We start from the raw sequence: 20,966 nt of genomic DNA, 5'->3' as shown, positions 1-20,966 counted from the left end.
TGGTGGTATAACACTTCCTTCCATACTTCAGCAAAAATGACCCTATTTATGGCACTTTATGGATATCATCCACCGTCCATCACATCATATTTAAGATAAAATTCTAAGTTTCAAGTAGTGGAATATCACATAGAGCATCAACAAAGAGTTCTCATACTCGTAAAAGATAACCTCACTTTGGCACAAAATAGAATGAAACAACATGAAGATCAACATCACAACAAAAGAAGTTTTGATGTAGGTGATTGGGTATTTCTACAACTACAACCATACGAACAAATGTCCGTCAAGCAAGCTAAGAAGGATAATAAATTATCACCAAAGTATTATGGCAACTCAATAAATTATCCTTCGAAAGTTGCACAATCAAGAAAATGGCCAACTCAACAAATTTAGGACCACTTCACACACTTGGAGGTGATTCCCTGATAGGATCTCAATCGAGGACAACCAAATTCAATTCGCCCTAAAGATATGCAACCCTCAATGGATTCATCTTGTCCCACTGATAAGTCATTATCATTCATGAACCAAAAAATGGAAGATGGATTCAAAAAATATATATAAACAGGCCATGGGATAACCAAAATATGAGACAATGTTATGCAAGCCAAATTGCTATCAGAGCAACCCAACATTTCATTGTTGAAGCAAAGAAAGTAAGAGCACTTGCATGTTGGCCATATTGCTTCTAAGCAATTCACCATCCTAGTGAGAGGAGAAGAGTCCACCATTGAGAGAGTCTTCATACTTCTTTGAGAGAGGAGAAGCTTGCATAGAGATTGAGGAAAGAAACCTCCTTGTTGAGGATTTTTTTAGCACTGTAACACCATCATCCCACATCTACCCAAGCAATCGGTCAGCAGGGGTAAACATGCGACGAGACCACTATGATATGTCTCGACCTACAAAGTCACATTAAGGAAGTGGAACCGATGGAAATACACCATACAAACATTCAACATCAGCATTAAGACCCTCAAGAACCATCCCTAATAGCCTAAACTATATATCTAAGGCCTACCACCCTGATATTGTGGACAATCTCTCCTCCGATGATCCCCTCCACAATTCCAACATCACACGGGTTCCCTATTCTGCTCCTCAGAACGATGTTCATGTCCTCTATTTGATGCATTGAACCTCTTACGCGGTGCAACATTCTCTTTATTACCTGAATCCTGTGGTCTTACTCGTTTCTTGTCCCATTTTCCTTTGTTCTTGGCATTACCTTTCGAAACTATTTTAGTCTCAAACTTGCGCTTCAATTGTTCATAACAATGCTTTAGTTTTCGGATGGCCTCCTCCAATGATTTAGGCTCATCGAACTCAATCTTAACGTTGAATGTCATTGATAACCCACTAGTGGATCTTTGAATCTTGGCCTTCTCCTCCTTGAAGTAAGGTAGATACCTCAGTAGCTACAAGAACCTGCTTGTGTACTCATCATCTGTCATAGATCCCACCTTTGGCTCATAGAATTCTTTCGCCCTGTCATCAAAGTATATCTCTGACAAATACTTCTTTTTGAATAGCCGCTCAAACTCACTCCAAGTCAAATCTTTCTCATGTATACCTCTGACATTATTCACATCTTCCCACCAAATGTCTGCTTTACCTTTGAGATTGAATGTAGCTACTCTGGCTTTCATGTTCTCGGAATAATCATGACACCTGGAGAACTTATTCATACCAAGCAACCATGCCTCTACATCCTCCGACTTCTTCATCTCTCCATCAAAAGTAGGTGTCTTTGCTTTCTTAAACTCATCTGACAAGTACCCCTATCACTGCTCTTGTAAGGATGATAATGATATCAATCATCATACCTGTCAGAACTAGAACTAGAATGGTACATGTGTCTATCCCTCCTCCTATCCATAGTATCCAACAATCTGCCGTCTTTGACCGTTTCATCACCATCTAACCTACTACCATATGCCCCATTAGTTTTGTCCTCCTACTCATCGTTGATCAGAAGTGGTCCCTGTCGCTGCAAACCTAACAAGCTCTGAAGTATCACTGCATTAACTTATGCTAGCTTCGCTTGTGTCTGTATGATTCTTTCATTATCTGCCTTACAAGTCCTTATTTCTTCCTTTAAGATTCTCAGTGTATCTACCAAATCGGAAGAGTTCCCAACACCATACTACTCATTTGATTCATAAGGAGAGCCTTTGTAGTATACCATCTTGCTAGCCATTCGATATTTCTTCCTAGAAGGTATATGATATCAACTAGACCAAATCACAATAACCCAATGTACCTTAGTATAGCTCGGGGAGGATACCTTCTCTACAAGATCAACAAATCAACGTGATACATGTATAACATAATCATGACAACATATAGAAACATAGCACAAGCATATAACCATGCAATCATCATTCTAGCTAGGGTCCAACCATTAATGCATGACTTTAACAACAACACACACCATGACCTCATCCATGAAAACAACTATTACATCACTGTACACTTGAACACATGCAAACATTAACATGCATAATCAATGTGTAACCAACCATACACATGCATGAACACATGTAATCAAGCATAAACGAACAATACTTGAAACCAAACCTACAAGAATGATACATGTAACCAAGCATACAAGAATGCAACCAAACATACAAGAATGTAACCAAGCATGCAAGAGTGATACATGTAAGCGACATATAACATGTAATCATTCATACACTCACAATGAGGCATCCCATAATAACAACATCAACTTCCACATGGAGACATTACTACTACCATGATCAACATTATGCAATGCAACAATTACATGGAATGCAAGGGTAAGAGACACATGCAATTGACATGCATGCATGACCAACACACAACCCATCCAATTTGAGGGGTGAACCATACTCTGATACCACTCTGTAACACCCTCTTCCCACATCTACCAAGCCACCGACCAGCTAGGGTAAACATGCGACGAGAGGCCACTAAGATATGATTCGACCTCTTAAGTCACGTTAAGGAAGTGGAACCGATGAAAACACACCATACATACATTCAACATCAGAATTATGACCCTCAAGAACCAATCTAACCTTTATGCCAACTAGCCCTTGGGTCCCACTGAGCTTTTGGACAACTTGATCTCTAGACGCTCTCACAGGCCTACAAGCCAGCATCCAGGTACTCCTTTTGTCAATTTTGTGCTAGTGTCCCCAGGATTTGAGCCACTTTTTCAAGCCTAGAGCCTGGGTCACTGCCCAAAATTGAATCATATCTTCAGAACAGTAAAATAACAAGGAAATGACATTATAAATGCAATCACTTGAATGAGACTTTGACTAGAACCCTACTAGCCATGACAAGAATTTCGTCAAACATATCACGAATATGTAACCTACAAGTGTAAATAACAGATCTGAGCAAATGGGTCTCATACTTAACTGAGAATCACTAAGTAGCATTGATGTCTCGACACATCAACTTTCATTTCATCCATTAGGTCATAGATACATTGAACATCCATTTACAAGTAAAAACATGATGAAAGTCATACATAGCTACTATCATAAAACACATATATAACTAGCATAATAACAATAGAAATACCAATGAAATCACAGCCATATAAACCGAATATAATCCAGTATAATACTCATATAAATACAAGGAGAAATAACATCATATTGATGATGCAGAACCCAAACCCGGGATGGGACTTCCACATTCCACCCAACTGTAGAATGGCTGAGCCAAATCTCTTTTCAACTATTCACCCCCATAGCATATTCCAAGCATGAACGTGGGATCTCATAGAACACATCAATCCAAAACCATCCAAGGCTTCCAGAGGCCATCTACCTCAACCCATCAAATAGTGATTCCACCTCATGGTCGAACATCACAAAACCATCTTCAGATTGGTCTATATCCAAGCCTTTCAGGGCTCCAGAGTGTTTGTCCAACCAAGACTCCAGGACTAGTAACTCAACCCATAGTTTTTACCGGGCTCTAATGAGTTTGTCCAACCAAGGTTCCAATACTAGTAACTCAACCCACCAAGGGCTCCAGAGAATTTGTCCAACTAAGGCTACAAGACTAGTAACTCAACCCAAGTTGTTACAGGGTTGTAGAGCGTTTGTCCAACCAAGGCTACGGAACTAGTAACTCAACCCAAGCTAAGGAAACATGTGAACCAACCAAAGAAAAACAATGAAAATAAACCCACAATCTCCATGGCTATCTAGGAAATGGAAAAGCTAGGCAATCCATTGCCAATCCTCGCCATCCTCCATGCCAATGACAAATCACAACCAACAAACCACATGCATATGCCATGCATGCCAAAACTAGTGAGAAAAACATACATGCAACTCGGTACCTGCAAGCAAAATCTGATGTAGTTGTCGATCTCGATGTCCTCTTGCATTTTCCTGCTCTTCATTTGCCTTCTTGCTCCAAAATCCAAGTATGCCACACCCTCCAAGAGTGCTCCAAGAAAACTCTAAGTCTCGAAGAATATGAGAGAGACAGAGAGAATAATGAGAGAGCTCTGAAACTAAACTGACAAAATGTTACCAACTGATCCTCATAAGCCTTTTGATGAATGGGGTCTTTGTTTTCTTCATTTTCCATTATTTTCCTTCATTTTCCTCATCACATGCAACTTGTGACCTTTCACCTCCCTTTTATTCTAATTTCCATTATTTTTCATAAATAATTGTGCCAAAATGTCATATTGCTTTTGTCAATTTCTTTAGCCATTAATAACCAAATGAACACCCACACTAGAATGTCTTGCCTAACATTCAGCTTGGAATAAGTGTCCCATCAACTGTGGTTATTATTTTGCCTTTATTAATTATTACATGGAATTTTCACCAACATTGTTATAGAACCCTCCCCTTTGGGGAAACACCATCCTTGGTGTTCAACAACACCTATAACCACAAAACTGCTGTAAGCAAAACATACTACCAATGGAGCTTTATAACTCAGCTTGTTGCAGTATTTACAATTGTCAACCTCCTAAGAAGCAAACCAACATGAAAACATAACAACATAACATCATAATGACAAGACACCCATACCGCTTATTGGAGATTTATAACATAGTTCATGGTGGTATTTACATCCATATACATATGTACATATACCAAATAACCAAACATATATGAAGACACCATGCCAAAATTTCTTTGCCTCAACCAACAAACAAGGAAGGATACATAGCTTGCATTTGATCCTCCATCTCCCATGTAGCCTCATCGGGCCCAAAGTGCTTCCATTGCACTTTAACTTTTTTGATTGCTTGGTTATGGAACATGAGCACCTTTTTCTGCGACATACACTGAGGCTCCAGCTAGAATTCTCCATCTGGTTCCACCTGCAATACAGACCAATTAATCACATGATCAACATCTCTAACATACTTCTTAAGTGTTAAAATTGGCAACTAGGGCCAAACTCCACGTGGGACATCTTATTCATGGCTGATAATATTTTTATTAGATTCTTCTCGTCAAGAGGTGTAGGATTGATCTAAATATCATCCAATTCCGATAAGTATTTATGGAGATATGAATTTATTTTGATTATGGAATAATTATCAAGCCAACCAACAACTCATGTAGGCTCAGAAGCCCAATAGACACATCTATTCATCATCAACATTTGTATATAAATACAGGAGGCCTTTTCCTCATTTGGACACACACATCTCATCACATCTCTCTCTCTCTCTCCTGCGCAGAAAAGAGGCTCTTCTCCTACTGCGTAGAAAGGGACTCTTCTCTCACACGTGTGGAAGGAAGGACGCAGAATTTAGGGCTGCAACTGCAGATCGGAAGTTTGACCAGTGTTGACCATCAGACTCTCTCTCAGAACTGCGCTGTAGGTGGAACTGACTCTCCTCAGAAGGCCGTACATTTTGGTGAAGGAATCAAGGCAATCCGACGGTCGGTTTGCAAGATATTGTCTGCCCTAATTTAGGGTTGATCTAGGGTTTGCTACTGCTAATGAAAATCATATTTTTGTACTATTTCTCTCTACTAAATTATTGAAGATAAAGAAGATTTGATCAAAGGGTTTCCCCATATTGGGGTTTGTCCCTGGCTAGCTGCCACATCTTGTGTCTCTTGCCTTGGCTTGTTTTTTGTTGATCGTTTAATGTTTTATCTGCACTTTACTTAATGTACATGTGATTGCTAATCTGTGGATAATAATAATAAAAAGAAGTAAACTGCTCTAAGCATAGAACATACCATAACTTAACATGGTATCAGGACCGAGGTGAAGACAAAGCCCAAGCAAGAGCAAGAGAATTCACCGAAGAGAAGATTGGCAAGCTATCCAAAAAGAATTCATAGGGTCCTCAACACACTTCCTTGCTGAAGAGAAGCTCTGTGAGAAGTCTGACTACCATGGATGGAAGATGTCTCTCGATCTAAAATTAGAAGAACAGGAAGTGTTGGACCATGTGAAAGGCAGAATTGTTGAGCCTCCATCAAATGCATCTGCTACTGCTAAAGAACAAATAGACCAAGGGGGGAAGTAAAAGCTAAGAAGATCATCCGGGACTCTATCGACAAACATTTGGTGGCCTACATCTCCGACCTGAACACCTCCAAGGAAATCTACAATAGATTGGTGAGTTTATTTAAAGTTAATGATGCAAATCAAATTTTGTTTCTTAGAAATAAGCTGAAGGAAATGAAGAAGGGCAAAGATGAGAGCATGCAAGCATATTTCTTAAGAATCACTGAGATCAAGAACAATCTCCTATCTATTGGAGAAATTATTACTGATAGGGAAATGGCGCACTCTCAACCCTTGGAGGATTACCATCTGAATGGTACGTGTTCAGGACTACTCTTCTCAACAATAATGTAATTCCTGGTTTCGAGGAATTAATGACAAGATGCATTCAAGAAGAAACAAGGATAGAAGAGCAAGAAATTCCCATGCCTAAAGGTCCTCCTGCTGCCTTTTCTTCTCATGCTAAGAAAAGAAATAATTCCGGGACTAAATCAAAAAGAAAGGCTGGACCTAAGGGTGGAAGAAAAGGACGATGGAGTTCCCTGATAGAAGGGACTCACACCGGGACGATGATCAAAATCCCTCTCATGGAAATCAAAGGAATGACAAATATAATAGTAGAGGTAAAAGGAGTTCTAGAAATCAAGGAAGAAGACAACCATTCAAGAAGGCTAGAAATTCCAGGTATGAATCTAACACTGTTGACAATAAGTGGGATGAATATTATCTACCAGTTGCTCTATCTACCTCTTCTCCTTCAGACTCGCTGGGAATCTGGCTTATTGATAGTGGTGCCTCAAGGCACTTCACTGGTTACAAAGAAGTTCTCCATAATCTGATAGAGAAAGAAACTAACCTAGAAATTTTCCTTGGAGATAATATGAAATATCCCGTGAAAGGTGTAGGCAATGTCTCTCTTAAATTGAATCAAGGTAATACGATCCACTTACAGGATGTAGTATATGTACCTAACCTCAAAAAGAACCTGGTGTCCATCTCGGCAATGGAAGACAAAGGCTACAAAGTGACCTTCAGCGATGGCAAGGTACATGTATGGAAAAACAATGTTAAAGATGCCTTCACTCTTGGGTTTCGAGTTGATTCATTATATCAGGTCGGTGGAAGTCCTCTAAGTGTCATGTCTTGTGACACATCTCTTTAGTCCAAACTTTGGCATCAGAGGTTTGCCCACCTTCATTATAAAGCTCTACCCGATGTAAGACAAATGGTGACAGGGATGCCTGAATTCCTAGTAGAGAAAGAAGGTGTATGTCCGAGATGTGTCGAATGAGAGCTCAAAAGGGGACCATTCTCCTCAAGCCAAAGCAAGACCTCCGATATATTACAGTTGGTTCACTCGGACATATCTGGTATGATGCTTATGAACTCCTTGGGAGGATATTCATATTATCTTATTTTTACGGATGACTATTCTCGAAAGACTTGGATATACTTCTTGAAAAAGAAAGATGAAGTGTTCTCTTGGTTTTGACACTTCAAAGCCTTGATCGAGAATCAAACCGAAAAGAAGATCAAGATCTTAAGGACTGATAATGGGACTGAATATGAATCTAACGAGTTTCATGACTTTTATAAAGAGGTTGGCATTAAGAGGGAGACCACTACACCATATGCTCTTGAACAGAATGGTGTGGCGGAAAGGAAGAACCATACGATTGTGGACGTTGTCCATGCCATGCTCCATGAACAAAGACTTTCGAAGTTTCTATGGGCCGAAGCTGCAAACACTGCCGTATATGTACAAAACCGATGCCCTCATTAAGAATTGGGTTCCAAGACTCCTGAAGAATTTTTCACAGGTAAGAAACCTGGTGTATCTCATTTTAGAATTTTTGGAAGCCCTGTATATTTTCATGTGCCGAAAGAGAAAAGGAATAAATTGGGTGCATCTAGAAAGAAAGGAATCTTCGTGGGCTATGGTGAAAATACTAAAGGCTATAGAATCTATGTAGTCGGTCAAAGGGAAGTCGTGATTAGTCATGATGTCACCTTTGACGAAGATATGGCTCTCAGCAAGGTGAACAATCTTCCTACATTAAGGAGCTCTCAAGACTCTGACACCAGGGAACCAAAAGAAAAATATGATGAAACAATGCCAGATGTGGATGAACCCATGGATCCTAGTGATCCACCTGAGCCTTCCTCTTCTAGGAAGAGGCCCTCTTGGCTTAGGGGGCTACTTGATGATGCTGAAGGACCCACTGCACCCCGAGGAACCTTCTGTGAAAGTAAGAAACGTAACAGGTATCAGGGATACCTGACCATCATGAGCACGATCATACAAAATCAGCCTTCATCATTCTCAGATGCTGTCAAGCATCAAGTATGGAAGGATGTTATGACCAAAGAATATGAGTCTATTATGAAGAACGATGTCTGGGAAGTAGTTCCCAGACCCCAAGACAAGACAATTGTCACTTCTAAATGGCTTTACAAGATAAAGCATGCAGCTGATGGAAGTACAGAAAAGTATAAGGCTCGTTTTGTTGCTCGTGGCTTCTCCAAGAAGGAAGGTATAAACTATGACGAGATATTTGCAGTTGTTGCCAGATATACCACCATCTGCTCGATCATAGCCCTTGCGGCTTCACAAGGATGGAACCTACATCAGATGGATGTCAAGACCGCGTTCTTGCATGGTTCGATCAAAGAAGAGGTCTACGTGGAGCAACCTGAAGGATTTGAGATTTATGATCGAAAATCTCATGTATGCAGGTTGAAGATGGCTCTGTATGGGCTGAAGCAAGCACCCCGAGCATGGTATGAGAGGATCGATAGCTACTTGATGAAGCTGGGATTCACTAGGAGTGAAGCCGATCCTAGCCTTTACTTTAAGGTTGAAGATGAAAAACCTCTCATGCTGGTGTTGTATGTGGATGACCTCTTTCTAACAGGTGCAGACCCTCTCATTCACAAATGTAAGAGGGAGTTGGCTTTTGAATTTGAAATGAAGGACCTAGGACTGATGCACTATTTCCTAGGACTTGAAGTCTGGCAGAAGCCAAGGGAAATTTTCCTATCTCAAGGAAAATATGTGGTGAAGATATTGGAAAGATTCGGTATGGTGGACTGCAAGCCTGTTACTACCTCGATGGAGCTTGACTTTAAGAAGTTAAGCGGTAGCACTGCTGGACCTATTTTACAAAATTCCATCGAGTATCGTCAACCTGTTGAAGCATTAATGTTCTTAGTGAACTCCTGTCCAGATGTATGCTTCACAGTCAACACGTTGAGTCAACATATGGTTGAACCTCACCACATACGTTGGATTGGTGCCAAGAATCTGTTGAGATATCTTCATGGCACAATTACTTATGGGTTAAGATACACTGCCAGAGATGTGAGACTACTTGGATACACAGATGTTGATTGGGCAGGCAGTGTGGTGGATCGTAAGAGCACTTTTGGGTGTTGTTTCTCCTTGGGATCTGCTTCGATATCCTGGATGAGTAGGAAGCAGAAGTCAGTGGCTTTGAGCACTGTCGAGGCAGAGTATATTGCTGCTAGCATGGCCTCCTGTGAGGCAGTCTGGTTGTGAAAGCTCTTTAGTGAGTTGTTTGGATTTACATTGGATACCACCGTGATCCTATGTGACAACTAGAGTGCGATTCGTTTATTAGAGAATCCCGTATTTCATGAACGCTCCAAGCATATCGATATTAGGTACCACTATATTCGATATATGGTGCAGCGAGGAGCATAAGGCTCCAACATATCGATACAGATGAATAGGTCGCCAACATTCTAACAAAGCCCCTAGGGAAGGTCAAATTCCTGACTTTTCGAGAACGACTTGCTGTCGTTCAAAGACCCTCTGATGAGGGTCTTGTATGATGCTTTGAGCTCTGGGAGCTCCAGGGGGCGCAGGGTACTTCTTGGAGCGACACTTGACCATAGGGTGACTCACCATCCCCTGTTGGTGCACTTAGTACAGGGTAAAAGGGTCAACCTTCCCCTATGACACCCCGTGGTGACAATGTGTAGCAGGATGATTAGTTCTCCTGTGAGGTTTGGATGATGTGTTCTCAATGACAATTGTGTAGCAGGATGATTAGTTCTCCTGTGAGGCCTAGATGATGTGTTCTCCATGGTGATTGTGGAATAGGATGATTCGCTCTCCTATGGGCCAAGATGATTAGTTTTTTGTGGCATCCACTGGATAGGATGATTCACTCTCCTGTGGATAGGATGATTAGTTCTCCTGTCAAAGCATCCTACCCATGCAGTCTGGGACTCATGGGAGGTACCTCTCATCTGATCAATGAGCAGGGAAATGAGGATAGGGACCATAGTAGTATTGATGGATGCATCGTTGTATCTACCATACTCCCTATGCTAGGATGACTTTCATTGATCTGGGATCAATGTTACTGGTCTGGGAGTAGTGGTAGGAGTAGTACCCACTATGACACTGACTTCGGGTCGTTTGAGGACTGGTCTGAGACCAGTGGTACACACTCTGAGACTGACTTTGAGTCAGTGGACGATGGTATGATACATCCTTGATCACTTCTTCTTCATAATTCGAGCAGAGTAGAGTAGAGTAGATCAGCACAAGGCAGAACAAAGCAGAGCAGAGCAAGGTTTAAGCTGTACAGGGCAGTGCATTTGATGGATGAATAGTAGCGACAAACAAACGAATTGCAGATGGAGTTTTCCCTAGTTGAGAGGGAGTGTTAAAATTGGAAACTAGGGCCAAAATCCATGTGGGACATCTTATTCATGGCTAATAATATTTTTATTAGATTGCTCTCGTCGAGAGGTGTAGGATTGATCTAAAGCTCATCCGATTCCGATAAGTATTTATGGAGATATGAATTTATTTTGATTATGGAATAATTATCAAGCCAACCAGCAACTCATGTAGGCTCAAAAGCCCGACAGACACATCTATTCATCATCAACATTTGTATATAAATACAGGAGATATTTTCCTCATTTGGACACACACATCTCATCACATCTCTCTCTCTCTCCTGTGCAGAAAAGAGGCTCTTCTCCTACTACGCAAAAAGCGACTCTTCTCTCACACGTGGAAGGAAGGACACAGAATTTAGGGCTGCAACTACAGATCGGAAGTTTGACCAGTGTTGACCATTAGAATCTCTCTCAGAACTGTGTTGTAGGTGGAACTGATTCTCGTCAGAAGGCCGTACATTTTGGTGAAGGAATCAAGGCAATCCGACAGTCAGTTTGCAAGATATTATTTGCCCTAGTTTAGGGTTGATCTGGGGTTTGCTGTTGCTAATGCAAATCAGATTTTTGTACTATTTCTCTCTGCTGAATTATTGAAGATAAAAGAAGATTTGATCAAAGGGTTTCCCCATATTGGGGTTTGTCCTTGGCTAGCCGCCACATCTTGTGTCTCTTGTCTTGGCTTGTTTTCTGTCGATTGTTTAATGTTCTATCTGCACTTTACTTAATGTACATGTGATTGCTAATCTATGGATAATAACAATAAAATGAAGTAAACTACTTTAAGCATAGAACATACCATAACTTAAAATTAAGTAATGACACATGGAAAACATCATGGACTTTCACTGTTCGGAGACAGTGCAAATCGATAGGCTACTAGATCAATCCTCTCAACAATACTGAAGGGTCCACAAAATCAAGGTGCCAGCTTAGCACATGATCCAATCCATAAAGAACTCTTTGGTTTGATGTGCAAGTACACATGTTCCCCAACCTGGAACTCCTTGAACAACCTGTTCCGATTTGTATAGCTCTTCTGCCTATCTTGTGTTGCTTTTAGATTTTTTTTTATAACCTGCATCTCTTGTTCCATGTCTGCCAACATGTCCAGTCCAATCAAAACCCTATTAACTAGATCACTCCAATTGACAGGGGTATTGCAACTCCACCCATACAAAGCCTCAAACAGGCTCATCTTCCAAGATTCTTGATACCCATTGGTGTAAGCGAATGCTACCAGTAGAAGATATTCTTCCCACTTTCGTTGCTGATGCATCACACACATCCTCAACATGTCCTCTAATATCCTATTGACCCTCTCTATCTATACATCGTTCTGCGGATGATAAGTTATACTGAAGGCTAACTTTGTGCCCAAACCTACAAACAACTTCTTCCAAAACTTGGAAGTGAACTTTGCATCCCTGTCTAACACAATCTTCTTTGAAGCACCATGCAATCTGACCACATCTCTGATGAATACCTGTGTTACATCACTAGCTGAGAATGTAGACTTCACTAAAATGAAATGTGAAACCTTTGTCAACCTGTCCACAACAGCCATGCTGTAATCGTGTTGTCTCACTTTCCTCAATAACCCTATGATGAATTCCATGGAAATGACCTCCCATTTCCATTCTGGAATCGCAATTGACTGTAGCAGTCCACTTGGATGTTTATACTTTGCCTTCACACGCTGAAAATCAAAACAGTAGCCACAAAATCTGTTATATCCCTCTTCAGGTTCGGCGAATAATAAAATTTCTTCACTGCAGTCAATGTCTTTTGATACCCTGGTTGACCTGAATATGGTGTCGCATGAAATTCTGTCAAAATCACCTTCTTGAGCTCACTACTATATGGCACATATATCCTATCTCTGAATCTGACCAATCTGCTTGCTATAAGGCAATAGTCCACATCCTATGCATCTACACTTGTACCTGTATTGTCACCTGTACATGTACCTGTACCTGTACTCTGCTGCAACCTGTGCATAATCTCCATACATTTGACATCCTGCTAACCTGCTTGCAGGACCCTATCCTATAAGTCTGTCCCATAGGAGCTCATGGTTGCTAAATGGTTTACCTCTATGTGGCTGCTAAGAGCATCTGCTGCTCAATTCTCTTTACCTTTGATATATCAGATCTCAAAATCAAACTCACTGATCGTAGCCAACCACCGAGTCTATCTACCATTCAGATTCGGTTGGTCAAATAGATACCACAAACCACTATGATCACTCATCAATGTAAACCTCCTGCCCAGAAGACAATGTCTCCACATATTCAATGCATGTATAATCGTTGTCAATTCAAGATCATGCGTGGAATAGTTCTGCTCATGCTCATTTAGTTTCTGCAACTCATAGCACACCACATGCCCATCTTGCATAAGGACTCCACCAAGTCTTTTTCTGCAATCATTTGTGCATACTAGAAGCCCTTTGTTCGGATCTGTAATCTTTAACACTAGTGCATGTGTCAACAACTGCTTAAGTTTCTCAAAAATAGCCTCACACTCCTCTGTTCATTCAAATTTCTTACCCTTCCTCTGCAATGATGTGATAGGATAAACAATCTGTGAGAAGTTTCTGATGAACCTCCTATAATAGTTTGCCAACCCCATAAAATATCTCATCTCATCTACATTCTTAAGAGCTACCCACTCAATAGAAAAGTCTACCTCCTTATGAGGTGGCAACTTTGTAATGTCCTCAGAAAATATATCTTTTCACCGCTATAGAACTGGGTACCTGCTCTGTTAAATTATGGTATGTTCTATGCTTAAGAGAAATTTACTTCAAATCTTCTTATTAGACCAATATCAATTTCCAATATTGCAATCACATGAACATGATAGTAAAATGTAGATAGAACATAAATGTAAACAATAGAAGACAAGCCAAGACAAGAGACACAAGATGTGGTACCAGCCAGGGACAAACCCCAATGTGGGGAACCCTTTGATCAATTCTTCTATATTCTTCAATAACTCAACATAGAGAAAGAGATAGTACAATTTCACAAATCTATGATTTTACAACAGCAACAATAAAACCCTAACCAACAAAGTCAATGTTGGTCAAATAGCTCCCAAATGACCTCAAGTCAACCTTGAAGAACTCAGTCTTTGACAACAAGCATAAGCAGCCCAAAACAGTCCACAATACCAAGTCAAACAACAATCAATGCATCAGCAATTCTGTAGTCAGCCCTAACCAATCAACGCTGGTAAAATCTGTGGTCAAACAGGTCAATGTTTGGCTGCCCAGCAATGCGGCTAGCCTAGGAGAGGCTACCCAACCCAAAAACGCAGTCAAACCTCCTCTTCACTGGTCAACGCATGCAAAATACAACCCTGCTGCTCCACGATCAACCCCAGGTCAACGCTTCCCTAAAAGCAGAAATCTAGGTCCTCCTTTCAGCCACACATGTGAGAGAGAGATGCTCTTCTAATGTGTAGGAGAGAGAGAAGATGTGTGGTGATATGAATGGAATAATTGCACAAGGTCTCCTCCTTTTATATGAATCGTGGAGGATAAGTTGGGGGTGTGAAACACTATTTTGTTTGTTGGTCAACCTTGACAAATTTTCTAGAAATACAAATAAATTCATATCGTCATGAATACATGTTGGAATCGGATTATCGTTAGATCAATCCTACACCTTTCGATGAGAGGAATCCAAGGAAAATATAAGTTGCCATAAATGAGGTGACCCACATGGAGTTTGGCCCTAGCTTCCAATTTTAACACTCCCTCTCAACTAGGGAGAACTCCATCTGCTAATCCATCTGTCTATCGGTACTATCTCTGTCATCAAATGCATTGCCCTGCACTGTTATGCTCTGCTCTACTCTACTGAACTATGAAGAAGAATAAATGATTGAGAATGTATCATACCATCCTCTACTGACCGAAGTTAGTCCCAAATAAAAGAGAGTGTCTAATAGCACTTTTATTGATCCGAAATCAGTTCCAAATAAAGAGAGTGTCTCATACCACTCATACTGACCCTAAGTCAGTTCCAAAAGAGAGTGAGTTATATCATTCTTACTGACCCGAATTCAGTTCCAATTGATCCCAGATCAATTTCATCCTAGCATAGGGAGTACGGTAGATACACGATGTGTCCATTGGTACTAATATGGTCCCTATTCTCATTTCTCTACTCATTGGCTAGATAAGAGGTATTTCCCATGAGTTCCATACTACATGGGTAGGATGTCTCGACAGGAGAAGATGAACTACTCATCCTGCCTACATGTTGCCATGGGGTATCACAAGGGAACGCTGAATCATTTACCCTGTACATAGCGCACCACTAGGGGAGGGTGAGTCACCTTATGGTCACTTGTCGCTCCAAGAAGTACCCCAAGCCCCCCGGAGCTCCTAAAGCTCAATGTATGCATCATACAAGACCCTCATAAGAGGGTCTCTCCACGACACCTAGTCGTTCTCGGAAATTCAATAATTTGGCCTTTCTCAGGGGCTTCGTCAGAATGTCGGTGACCTTATCATCAGTCCCAATATGATGGAGCCTTATTGCTCCTCGTTGTACCATATCCCGAATAAAGTGGTACCTGATATCGATGTGCTTGGAGTAATCATGAAATTCAAAATTCTCTAATAAGTGAACCCCACTCTGGTTGTCGCAGAGGATCACGGTAGTATCCAGCGTATGTCCAAACAGCTCACTGAAGAGATTTCTCAACTAGACAATCTCACAGGAGGCCATACTCGCAACAATGCACTTTGCCTCAACGGTGCTCAAAGCCACCGACTTCTGCTTCATGCTCATCCAGGATATCAAAGCAGAACCCAAAGAGAAACAACAGATTGAAGTGCTCTTTTGGTCCACCACACTGCCTGCCCAATCAACATCAGAATATCCATGTAGCCTCACATCTCTAGTAGTGTATCTCAACCCATGAGTGATTGTGCCCCGAAAATATCTCAGAAGATTCTTGGCACCAATCCAATGTGAGTGATGAGGCTCAACCATATATTGCCTCAACGTGTTAACTGCAAAACATATATCTGGACGGGAGTTCACCAAGAACATCAATGCTCCTATGAGTTGACAATACTCAGAAGAATTTCCCAAAACAGGTCTGGTAGAACTACCGCATAACTTCTTGAAGTTAAGCTCCATCGGGGTAGTTACAGGCTTGCAGTCTACCATACCAAATCTCTCCAATATCTTCACCACATATTTTCCTTGAGATAGGAAAATTTCTCCTAGATTTTGTGAGACCTCCATCCCTAGGAAATACTGCATCAATCCTAGGTCCTTCATCTCAAATTCGGAAGCCAACTCCCTCTTACATTTGTGAATGAGAGGGTCTTCACATGTTAGAAAGAGGTCATCAACATACAACACCAGTATGAGAGGCTTATCATCTTCAACCATAAAATAAAGGTTCGGATCGGTTTCACTCCTAGTGAATCACATCTTCATCAAGTAGCTATCGATCCTCTCAGACCAAGCTCGGGGTGCTTGCTTCAGCCCATAGAGAGATTTCTTCAACATGCATACATGAGATTCCCGATTATGAATCTCAAACCCCTCGGGTTGTTCCACATATAATTACTCTTTAATTGAACCGTGAAAGAATGCGGTCTTGACATCCATCTGATGTAGGTTCCATCTTTGTAAAGCGGCAAGGGCTATGATCGAGCGGATGGTGGTGTATCAGGAAACATGTGCAAATATCTCATCACAATCTACACCTTCCTTTTGAGAGAAGCCTTGAGCAACAAAGCGGGCCTTATACTTTTCATCACTCCCATTAGCTCCATGTTTGATTTTGTAAAGCCACTTCGAGGTGACAAATGTTTTGTCCTAGGGTCTGGGTACCACATCCCAAACATCTTTCTTCATGATGGACTCGTATTCTTCAATCATAGCATCCTTCCATACTTGATGCTTCACGGCTTCTTCGAACGATGAAGACTCATTTTGAATGATGGTGCTCATAATGGTCAAATATACCTGATACCTAGTCGGCTTCTTAATTTAACAGAAAGTCCCTCTGGGTGACATATGCCTCTCGGCATCTTCAAGAGCCCCCCTAAGCCATGAGGGCCTCTTCCTAGAAGAGGAAGGCTCTTGCAGAGGGGGATCAATAGAATCCATAGGTTCTTCCACATCGAGCATCGTCTCATTTTCCTTCTCATCCAGCTTTCTGGTGTCAACTTCTTTATCTTTCCTAAGAATAGGAAGATTGTCAACCTTGCTAAGAGCCATATCTTCGTCAAAGGTGACATCATGAATTATCTCAACTTCCCTTTGACCAACCACATAGATTCTATAGCCCTTAGAATTTTCGCTATAGCCCACAAACATTCCTTTCTTTCCAGATGCACCCAATTTGCTTCTTTTCTCTTTCGCACATGAAAATATACGAGACTTCCAAAAATTCTAAAGTGTGAGACATCAGGTTTCTTACCAGTGAACATTTCTTCGGGAGTCTTGGAAGCCAATGCTTGATGAGGGCATCAGTTTTAAACATATACGGTAGTGTTCGTAGCTGAGGCCCATAGAAACTTCAGAAGCCTTTGATCATGGAGCATGAAACGAACGGCTTCCAAAATCGTACAATTATTCCTTTCAGCCACACCATTCTGCTCAGGAGTGTATGGTGTTGTGGTCTCCCTCTTAATGCCAGCATCTTTGCAAAAATCATGGAACTCATTGGATTCATACTCGGTTCCATTATCAATCCTTAAAATCTTGATCCTCTTCTCGGTTTGATTCTCGATCAAGGATTTGAAGTGGCAGAACTAGGAGAACACTTCATCCTTCTTTTTCAAGAAGTATATCCAAGTCTTGTGAGAATAATCATCTGTAAAAGTGAGATAATATAGATATCCTCCCAACGAGTTCATGGGCATCATACTAGATATGTTGGAGTAAACCAAATGCAAAATGTCGGAGGTCTTGCTATGGATTGAGGGGAATGGTCCCCTTTTGAGTTTTCCTTCGACACATCCCAAACATACACCTTCATGATCTACTTTGAACTCATGCATCCTTGTCACCATCTATCTCACATCGGGTAGAGGCTTATAATGAAGGTGGGAAAACCTCCAGTGCCATAGTTCAGACTGTAGAGATGTGTCACAAGACATGACTCCCAACAAACTTCCTCCAACTTGACATAAAGAGTCAACCGAGAACCCAAGAGTGAAAGCATCTTTAAAATTCCTTTTCCACACACGTACCTTGCAATCGATGAAGGCCACATTATAGCCTTTGTCTTCCATTTCCAAAATGGACACCAGGTTCTTCTTGATATCAGGTACATATAGGACTTCCTGAAAATGAATTGTGTTGCCCTAATTTAATTGAAGAGTAACATTCCCTACACCCTTTATGGGATAGGTGGAATTGTCTCCAAGAATAATCTCCAAGTTTGTCTCCTTCTCTATCAGATTAGAGAGAGCTTCCTTGTAGCCAGTGAAGTGCCTTGAGGCACCACTATCAATAAGCCAATTTCCCAACGAGTCCAGAGGAGAGGTAGTGGAGAGGGCCGATATCAGATAATACTCATCTTGCTTATTGTTAACAACATTTGATTCATACCTGGAGTTCCTTGCTTTCTTGGAGGGTTGACCACTTCCTTTATTTCCCGCATTCCTCTTTCCTTTGCCATTGAACCTTCCATTCCTTTGATTGTGGTTGGAGTTTCCCCTGAAGTGATTTTGATCATCATCATGTGATGTGTTGTTTCTATTTGGACACTCCCTCACATAGTGGCCAAATTTATTGCAAACGAAGCATCTTCCCTTCCTTCCACCCTTCGATTGGTATTTCCTTTGAAGTGACCTTTAGACCCATAATTATTTCTCCTTTTAGCATGAGAGGAGAAAGCAGTGGGGTTGCCTTTGCTTGAAGGAATTTCTTGCTCCACCATCCTTGTCTCTTCTTGAATGCATCTCGATATCAATTCCTAAAATCTCGGAATTCGATCATTGTTGAGAAGAGTGGTTCTAAATATATACCATTCGGATGGGAGCCCTCCAAGGGTAGTGATAGTTAGTTCCCTGGCAAGAATGACGTCTCTAATTGATAGGAGATCATTATTGATCTCATTGATCCTTAAGAAGTAGGATTGAATATATTCGTCCTTGCCCTTCTTAATATCCTTCAACGTATTTTTTGAGGAACAAAACTTGATTTGCATCACTAACTTTAAACAAACTTACCAGTCTATTGTAGATCTCTTTGGAGGTGTTCAACTCGGAAATGTAGGCCACCAGACGCTTGTCAATTGAGTCTCGGATGATCTTCTTCGCTTTGACTTCACCCTTAGTGTACTTTTTCTTTGTAGCAGCCGGTGCATTTGATGGAGGCTCTGAAATTCTACCCCTCACATAGTCCAACACTTCTTGTTCTTCCAATGTCATATCAATAGACATTTTCCACCCCTGATAGTCATACTTCTCGTAGAGCTTGTCTTCGGTCGGGAAGTACGATGAGGAAGCCATGAAGCCTTTTTTATTTTTCCAACTATCTTTAGTGATTACTCTTGCTCTTGTTTGGGCTTTGGGCTTTGTCTTCACCTAAGCTCTGATACGATGTTAAATTATGGTATGTCCTATGCTTAAGAGCAATTTACTTCAAATCTTCTTATTGGCCCAATATCAATTTCCAATATTGCAATCACATCAACATGATAGTAAAACGCAGATAGAACATAAATGTAAACAACAAAAGACAAGAGACACAAGATGTGGCACCAGCCATGGACAAACCCCAATGTGGGGAAACCCTTTGATCAATTCTTCTATATTCTTCAATAATTCAATAGAGAGAGAGAGATAGTACAATTTCACAAATCTATGATTTTTACAACAGCAACAATAAAACCCTAACCAACAAAGTCAAAGCTGGTCAAACAATTCCCAAATGACCTCAAGTCAACCTTGAAGAACTCGGTCTTCAACAACAAGCATAGGCAGCCCAAAACAGTCCATAATACTCAGTCAAACAATAGTCAACGCATCAACAATTATGTAGTCAACCCTAACCAATCAATGTTGGTCAAATCTATGGTCAAACAAGTCAACGTTTGGCTGCTTAGCAACGCGACTAGCCTAGGAGAGGCTTCCCAACCCAAAAACGCAGTCAAACCTCCTCTTTGCTGGTCAACGCATGCAAAATACAACCCTGCTGCTCCACGGTCAACCCCAAGTCAAAGATGCTCTTCTAATGCATAGGAGAGAGAGACGATGTGTGGTGAGATGAGTGGAATAATTCCACAAGGTCTCCTCCTTTTATATGAATCGTGGAGGATAAGTTGGGTGTGTGAAACACTGTTTTGTTTGTTGGACGACCTTGACAAATTGTCAAAAAATACAAATAAATTCATATCTCCATGAATACATGTTAGAATCGGATAATCGTTAGATCAATCCTACACCTCTCAATGAGAGGAATCCAAGAAAAATATCAGCTTCCATAAATGACGTGACCCACATGGAGTTTGGCCCTAGTTGCCAATTTTAACATGCTCAAAACATCTACATCCTCAACTTCCTTACCTTTATCACTAGAAATGTGCATTGTGAATAATTTACACCCTTTCTTACAACTACGCTTTGCTTGCATAGTTGTTACCATCCTAACTGATGTGGATTTCTTCTTTCCCTGCAAGACTCTTAGTTCCCCATTGTCATCCACACACTCAATAGTTTTTCTATAAAACTTGACTTTGGTTCTGTGAAGATA

This window comes from Pinus tabuliformis, chromosome 7 (genome assembly GCF_031772625.1).
Source record: "Pinus tabuliformis cultivar Carrire ecotype Pingquan chromosome 7, CPIR1, whole genome shotgun sequence".
In the NCBI taxonomy this organism is placed as follows: domain Eukaryota; kingdom Viridiplantae; phylum Streptophyta; class Pinopsida; order Pinales; family Pinaceae; genus Pinus; species Pinus tabuliformis.
Note: the sequence above shows the minus strand (reverse complement) of the source record.